Here is an 8,043-nt window from a genome sequence, read left to right on the forward strand (position 1 = left end):
AATATACGAGAGGCGATGCGTGCCCAGGGTTGAATGGATTTTTGGGGACATCCACCATACCATCCCAACTAGTGCAGTTTGCACTTGAGCTATTTTGCACTTAAAGGTAGTTTAGATCTTTTATATAGATATTTATTTATTTAAGCAGTTTAGTTTTTAACACAGAACACATTTGACACAACTCTTTAACGTGATACTCTTGAGATCTTGAGACTAAAGCTGCCGTGCTGTTCTTTAGCGTACAATTGGTATTGTTGACAATACATTTTAATCTTGAACCTTATGTTAAAATTTGGCATTCTCATAAACAAGATCTATGGTCTTTAAATGTCGGAAAAGGCTGTTTGAACAGCTAATGATCTGCCCCGCACGCAACATTCAGTTGAGCAGTTTTGTGATGTCAGGAGTGGAGGATGTCCAAGCTGTTATACTCACTATAGACAAATACAAGGATAGGATTTTTTTCAAAACTTCTCATTTTAAGTCACTTCCATGTAATTACGTGAAAATGAAACTGATATTGTTGTTTAGATATGGATTGGTATGTAAATATCAAGAGTTGTCCATTATCTGTTGCCCTACCTTTAATACAGTATAACTGTCACACCTGCGGTGGTTGTGGTTGGTCTACCTGCTCATCTGTTGAGACATAAGGATGGTCGGGTAGGATCGGTACTGGATGACGGGAGGTATTGTGTGAAGGAGGTCAAAGTGCAATATATCCTCTGCCCGAACAGGCTTTCCATTATAACTCAACAGCAGGAATCTGGGTGCTTGCATGTGGGAGATGTTATGGATTGCAGCTTCAATATAAAGTTGAATTAAGCCTTATTTTTTTTTTACAACTCCTTTACCTTTGTCTTTGTCTCTTTCTCATGAGGACTGACATGAGCGGCTGATCAAAGCCTGCGAACAGAATCACCTTGGCTTGTTCTATGGCTATGTACTTCAGACTGGCAGCCCAGATCCAATTTATTTTTGACCTATCCAGGCTGGAATCAGATTGGTTTTATCATGTCTGAACAGCAAAAAGAAACACATGGAAACTGATCTTTGTGAATCATATTTGAACGACATTCCTAGATGGTATGAAATGTGATTATGATCTGATTTATAAAGATGTGTCTCAGTCTGGACACTCTGACACTGAAGCCTGATTCATACTTCATCATACGATGTTACTCTGCAAAAACAGAAGATCTACAATCTCACAACGCATCACAACGTGGCATGTTGGGAGCTTGTAGATTGTCTGAAAAGGAGGGGATCAAGTATAGACCTCTGGAAGACCCCGGTCAACAAAGTACACGGTTTAAGTGGTGAAGGGCAACGCCTAACCATAAATAATGACAGTGCATCCGTTTCAGCCGATTCAGCACCATGGACAGGGCACAGGTCCAGAGTGTATTTGTGGAGCAATGGGCCTTCAGAACAATGGGAATTTGTTTTCAGGATAATGACCCGTCGGCCTAATGGGATTTTGGTCCAATGGGAAATTTCTCGGACTATTGGGGTTTTGGAATAATGGTCCGTCAGCCAATAGCATGGGAGCGTCAGAAGCTTCATTACTGGCAAAGCATAATTGCACTTAATTGCACAGCATGCACAGTAAAGCACTGGTTCTCAAACATTTTCATGTCAGGACTCCCAGATTGATATGTATGTGGCCGTGGATCCCCATCTGAAAAGATGTTGTGCCAGGGACCCCCACAAGAGAAGAGTTGCGTTCAAAATCTTTCAAAAGCTCACAACGCATCACAACGCGACACGTATAGTGATCTTGTAGATTAGCTATTTTCAAATTAAGTGTTTAAACTATTCCTCGTTTTGCTGAGGACCCCCCTGGAACCCCTGGTGGTGACTGCAGTCGCTACTTCGGGACCCACTGCAGTAAAGTATGATAATGCATTCCACATGTATAGTATAGCCTATAATAACAAGCAGTTGTTTTTATTGGAAGGTCTGCTCTTAACATTTGTGTGTCTTTCTGCATGCATGCTGATATGTTTGTTCTAGACGTCAGGTGGTTGGAGTGGCTACGCCACCTGTTGAAAGACACACACACACACACACACACACACACACACACACACACACACACACACACACACACACACACACACACACACACACACACACACACACACACACACACATGTATGTATGTATGTATGTATGTGTATATATATATATATATATATATATATATATATATATATATATATATATATATATATATATATATATATATATAATATAACGACAGGGTGTGAATAGAGTTGACTCAGAACGGCTATTCTGTGGCTCAGTCCTGTGACATGAAGTACGCAGATAAAGTGCATGTAGTTATTTTTATGTTAACGTGAGTTATAATGCAGTGTGTGTCATGTCATATGTTCAACACTTACTCTCCTGTCTCCAGCTCCCAGGGTGCGCAGGTAAAAGAGTCCCCGGGGGAACAACAACCTCTTTTATCATTCCAGGAGGGTTCCAGCGGATAGGATTGGGTAGGAGGTGGGAAATATATATGTCAGGGTTTATGTTTGTTAGTTTTGTTGTGGGCTTTTGGGATGCATTAACTATAGGGGATAATTAGTGTCATTTAAGTATTTGCTGTTGTGCTGTTGCACAATAGAGCACCCTTCTTTTTCGTAGCACCTGAGGCTAGTTGTGTTTATCCCATTATTCCGATATTCTGGAGGGACAATTGCTCTGCGATTGGCTAGTTCGTTGTCAGACCAACCAAGGTGATAATCTATACCATAGCCTGGAGATACCATAGAGTTGAATAGGAAACGTTTATGTTAAATATGAAAACAACTATATACAATTTGCCCACGTTTCCCAATGAAGTGTGTGCGTGCGCGCGCATGTGGTTGTAATTGCCAAGTACAATTCAATTCATCCTCTGCAATGTTTGTGTGTGTGTGTGTGTGTGTGTGTTGGCGGGAGGCATATATATTGGTGTGGGACAGCCTGTTGATATGAGTGAAATTATGGGCATGTGGGCATGCATATTTGTGTGTGTGTGTGTGTGTGTGTGTGTGTGTGTGAGTGTGAGTGTGTGTTTGTGCAAGGATTGTATATATTTGTACATAAACAAGTGAATAGGATTCAAATAGATTTGCTTCTGCGTCAGTCCTCATGCATCTTTATCTGTGTGTTTGTGTGTGCGTGCATGTGGGTGCAGATGATCCTGTCATATGCATGCACACATGTATCTTTGCCTTTGTCTGCTTCCATGAAGTCTTGTTTCATCCTCATGATGCATTGTGTTTTATGTATGGCGTTGAGTGTTTTGCCATGCAGCGGCGCCGGTGCGCTCATCATCTCTGAAGCCAAACTAGGACATCACATTCGAGGCGTATATGTTACCTGACCACTCATTTCCATTTAGAGTGAATACCAGGCCGTGGCTACGTCTCTAGTTGGACAAAACCTTGTCTTCATCCACAGAGAGCTCAAACAATACACAGTAAAGTCGTCAGTGTTCATTTTACTAAAATGGGGGTAAAATGGACGGCAGTGGCTCAGGGGTAGAGTGGCCGGATGGCAACCGTGAGGTTCCCAGTTCGATCCCGGGCTCCCCCAGAGTTAGTATAGTGTCGAAGTGTCCTTGAGCAAGGCGCTGAACCCCTAATTGCTCCCGATGAACAGGTTGGTGCCTTACATGGTTTCCTCTGCCATCGGTGTGTGTGTGAATGGGTGAATGTAATGCACAATCTATGAAAGCGCTTTGGATAAAAGCACTATATCAATGCACCATTTACCATTTAAAATGAGGGTGCAAATGGAACCAAATGGACCCTTACGGCCGGGGCTATTTGGTTCCATTGGTACTCACCACACCAAGGACTTGGCTGGGGACCCCCATCTGAAAAGATTTTGTGCCAGGGAGTGGACCACCATAAGAAAAGATTTGTGTAAAAAACTAAATCACAAATAAATTCACATTTTGTAAAAATTTTTAAATGTAAAAAAATAGCAGATGTAGATCGGTAATACGTATAAAACGACATATAAAATAGTTTAAAGGGATATTTCACTTTCAAAAAACGTTTGGGTCATTTAATCGTCTACTCAGGCTTTTGTGAGCACCCCAGACAGTTTTTAAGTTGCTTGATTCAGTATTTAGATATTTGAATTTGTTCTACTCAAGTACAGTAACTGAGTACATGTACTCTGTTACTTTCCACCACTGAAGCTTCTCCACAAGGACAAAGCTGCATCTACTGTAGACTATAGTGTAGTTGTTGCCCCACCTGTAACCCTTCGCAAGTCACCGGCAGCTTGTGAAACGAGACATCCATCCCATTGTTTGTGCATTATGCGCTGATAATGGAACTTTCATCACTGGCCGGGTGTCAAGCAGCAGTGGGCCAAGGATGCTCCGTCATTGCAAGGAAGCACTAATTATCCCTCCAAGAGATAATAACTGTATTTATCGTCTGAAGTGTTCGTTTTCTGAAGGGTTATTTATCAAATACCATGAGGGATTAGAAAATCAATTCCGAGTGTCACAGATTAATTTGCAGCCATCATCTCTTGGGGGTCCCGGGCGGGGCGATCCTCCAGAAACACCTCACTGCTTTGAGGAGAGACGCTCAAATGATTTTTCTTCCTTTTTTTTTTAATGCCCAACAGTGGTGGAAGAAGTACTAAGATTGTTTTTATCACTACAACTTCCACAATGTAGAAATACTGTGTTACAAGTAAAAGGCCTGTATTAAAGATATATATGAAATGTAAATCTAAACTTGTCAAACATTAATAGCGGGATGGTAGATCGGCTATTTCCCAGTAGCTGAGGGATAAAATAGGGCTTAAGTGGTTAATGTATGTTTTGTAATGATAATATATATCTGTAATGCAGCCAGTAGCTGTAAAATAATGCAGCACGATTGCAGTGGAGTCCAAAGTACAATATTTGCCCCTGAGAGATGTAGTGGAGTATTAGTATAATGTATTGACATTTGCTCAAGTACTTAAGTACAGTACTTGATTAAATGTACTTAGTTTACTTTCCAACAGTGCTGCCCAATGAAGGAAGGTAATGAGTCGTGCGGTCACACTTAAGCGCCTTCTCTGCGGAATGTTGAATAAGCATGGTCCAGTGAAAAATGTGTACAGTTATTAGGGTTGATAAATCCCTGGTTCTGAAACATTATTTTAAAGAGGCTGTGTGCGTTGATTCTTCTCAAATAGACAGTCATCTTTATGCCTTCTGAACTGTGGCGGAGATGCGCTATCACTTTGCTGTTCTCCATGGGCTCTCATTAAATTAAGTGGGAGACCAATTACATTAGATATTCTGGCGTATTCCGCTGTTGTGCATTGCGGCCAAGTGTATTTTGACTTGTGAAATAACATCTGTCACAGTGATTAGATGGAGTTTTGGATGTTGAGAAAGATTGTTCGGCATGTTAAGGTTATTGCCGGTGAACCTACAGTATAATGATTCACTTTTTAAAACCGTTTAGTCTGCACAGTAAAATCATCAGTGTTTCTTTAACCACTTAAATCCATACTTTGTTGACCGGTGTGTCCCCTCCGAGGTCTGTACTTGGTCTATACTCCCTCTAACTCAAATTCTTTGCCAAACCCATTATGCCATGCTCAGAACAGGGTCAATAGGGTTCCTGTAATTAAAGCTGCAATCAATAACTTATTTTTTTGTGAATAGAATGTTATTTTGACAACTCTGTTTAGCGTACTATGTTAACCCATTAAGACCGGGAACGCATCTGTGCCCTTTTAAGATTTCGTTGGCTATTTAAAAAAGAAAATCGTGGACATTTTGTGCAAATCTTTGAATAGATATTTTTTAAAGCAAACATTTTAGGTCAAATCTTTGCTTCTGGGGATTCTACAAATGTCTTTTAAATCCTAACAGTTTTAAAAAAAAACTTATATTGCTATAATATCAGTGGTTCTCAAACTTTTTTCATGTTAAGCCCCCAAAATGATATGCATTTGGCTGTGGACCCCCATTACAAAATATGTTGTTCCAGGGACCCCCCAGAAGCAAAGATTTGAGTGAAAAAAAAAATCACTTTAAAAATACTTTTTCAAAAATAGCAGATCTAGAAGCTCATAGTGCAGCACTCGTGCCGGGTTCCAATCCCGGGTAGGATGTGAAAGTTATGGATCGCTTTAACTCTCAGAGTTTACCTACAGCAATGCATGGCGAGGAATTTGCAAGCAGTCCTCCTGTCTGTACAGAGTTTTTTTTTTGTCACACACACGATAGTTTCTTCTCTCTGTGTGTTTGTATTACTATACTGTAAGTATAATTGGCTTTAGACTTACGGTTAAAAATGACAAAGCATTGTAAAAAAATCATAACATTGATGTCCACACTAGTATAGTAATACAAACGTGTGTGTGTGTGTGTGTCAACAAAATAACTTGGGAATGGATGAAGGTGGATTTTCATAAAACTGATCACCAGGCTGATCAGCATGCTGCCCCGAAGAGATTATTAACTTTTGGGTGAAAAAAAATCAAAAACAAAGGTCACATCAAAAATTGAGGTTACAATGGGCTCATATCTCAGGAATGTCGAGGCGCAGAACGAGACGATGGCGGTGCAGGCAGGGTTCGCCCCTCCAGGTGGATTCCATTTTTCAAACGGCCGCCGATACGCCGCTGAATGCACAATATATTGAAGAATAAGACATGTTGGGCACTTGAGCTCCGTGAACCATCGGTCTGCCGGAGTGAGGCTCAAATTGAATCTGCGTGGCACCAGATGAGTTTGAACCAAAGTTTATGAGCACAGAACTCGCACAGCCTGATAAGAAAACACACAATGCCTTTATTCCACCGCCTTTGAACTTCGTCCATAGGCTTCAGACGTTGAATTTATTTGTTTGTTTGCGTTTCTCTGTTCTTGGGCAGAGCAAACATCAGTGTTCTCCCATGTGTTTGTCAATTCTGATTCTGAGATATAAAAAGGGTTCAAAACCTGAGTGGAATGATGATCTGTTTATATTGCTAGTGGAGGCACTTCCTTTGAATCATAGCTTTAAACAGTGAGTAAACATTAATGGAGTAAAAACGTGCTTCATGTTAGGGCTGGGCCATATGGACAAAATAGAATATCACAATTATTTTCGACTAAATACCTCAATATCGATATTGTGACAATATTGTGCGGACTACTGGTGCTTTCACAAAATATCTACACAATGAGATTTTGGATAAATCATCTTCAGCAAGGGCTATATTGTTCTTACACTTTCAAAATATTTAAAAAATGTGAACGTACAAGCTCAAAGTGACGCACTGCGAGCTTGTATATCAGCTTTTTTTACTCGCAAAAATCTAAAATGACTGCTTTCCCAGTTTTAATGGGTTAATAACTAAGTTTTAATTAAGTAAGTCATTAAAAAAAAGCTATCGTAAAGTTAGTTCATGAAATGACATCACTTTGTAACGCTGTATACTAGGCCCCCTCCTGTTTTCCATCTCCACTAAATATCTTTGCGTAAACGTAAAATAGATAGCTTGCATGAAATAGATGGCTCTCTACACGTTGCGTTGTGAACTTAAATAGATTAAATAAACTTTGAACTTGTAAATCAGCTATTTGTGCTGAATGTTTGCCCCTGAATAGGGATGCCATAGGGTTCATGTGGTTAAGCCCTATTCCATACTTCGTCGTACAGTGGTGTCGTGCAGCGGAAATAGACGATCTACAAGCTCACTATGCAACGCAATGTTTTGGGGTTCAAATAAAATAAAATAAAAATAAAGGTACACATCAAGTTTGTAGAGCTATTGAGCTTGTAGATCTGCAATATTCACAATTTTAGTACATTTATTTTCCATTTTGTGACAGTTGTCAATAATGAGATGCCCAAAATAGGGACACCATGTTGAAAGTGATTAAAATGAGGAAAAGTCAACAAATATGCTATATCACGATATTACAATATCCCAGGCAATGTCTAGTTTCATATTACGATAATTATATAATATCACCCTGCACGATTTTTGTTTCTTTAGCCAGTGTCTGATATTGTTGTTGTCGGGCATTTC

The sequence above is a fragment of the Gymnoscopelus microlampas genome (assembly GCF_963454915.1).
Source record: "Gymnoscopelus microlampas genome assembly, chromosome: 1".
Classification (NCBI taxonomy): Eukaryota; Metazoa; Chordata; class Actinopteri; order Myctophiformes; family Myctophidae; genus Gymnoscopelus; species Gymnoscopelus microlampas.